This window comes from Pundamilia nyererei, unplaced genomic scaffold (assembly GCF_000239375.1).
Source record: "Pundamilia nyererei isolate P.nyererei 1_Seehausen unplaced genomic scaffold, PunNye1.0 scaffold00078, whole genome shotgun sequence".
NCBI lineage: Eukaryota > Metazoa > Chordata > Actinopteri > Cichliformes > Cichlidae > Pundamilia > Pundamilia nyererei.
The window spans coordinates 2,846,194-2,847,111 of record NW_005187479.1 but is presented as its reverse complement, the minus strand read 5'-3'; positions in this window follow the sequence as shown (position 1 = coordinate 2,847,111).

Here is a 918-nt window from a genome sequence, read left to right as displayed (position 1 = left end):
GACTGGTTCCAGAGCCTAAGCCTAATGTTGAGGTGAGCCCAACTATATCTAGCCGATACCTCTCAACCTCACGCACTAACTCAGGCTCCTTCCCCACCAGAGCGGTGACATTTCATGTCCCAATTGCCAGTCTTGGTAACCGGGAATCAGTACTGCCCACCGCCTGGCTACACCCAACTCCGGGTGGTGAACCTGCAGGAAGATGGGCCCATGTCCCTTTTTCAAGCTGTGCCCGGCCGGGCCTCATGGACTAAGACCCAGGCACCAGACTGTGAATCCCAGATTTCTCTGGGATTTTGTTTTGTTAAAAAAATTTAATAATTTTTTTTAAACTGTGATAAAGAAATGGAGGGACTGAAAGTGTCTTGCTTGTGTTTTTGTCTAATATTATGTATTATATTGTGCTTTGGGTGAGTGCGGAGATGCAATCTAGTTGTTTGCTAAGTGTCAACTCAACAGATAAGAGACAGGACACTACTGGTTCTGCCGGAGGCTTCTTCCTGTTAAAAGGGAGTTTTTCCTTCCCAATGTCGCCAAAGTGCTTGCTCACAGGGGGTCATATGATTGTTGGGTTTTTCTCTGTATCTATGAAGTGCCTGTTGTGTTTACAAGGTTCTATAATAAAGGAAGCAAATTAGTACATGCTGTTACCCTGTCAGACCAGGGGTGCCGCTAATGAGGCTGGGCAAGAGAGAGGGGAGAAGAAGAAAGTACAGGGTGGGCCATTTATATGGATACACTGTAATAAAATGGGAATGGTTGGTGATATTAAAGTCCTGTTTGTGGCACATTAGTATATGTGAGGGGGCAAACTCCTCAAGATGATTTTTTAGTGCAAGTTTGCATGCTTATTTTCCCTCCGTGACGTCTCTCCTGTACAGTACAGAATCGCTGCATCGATCGCTAGCAGTGTGACTC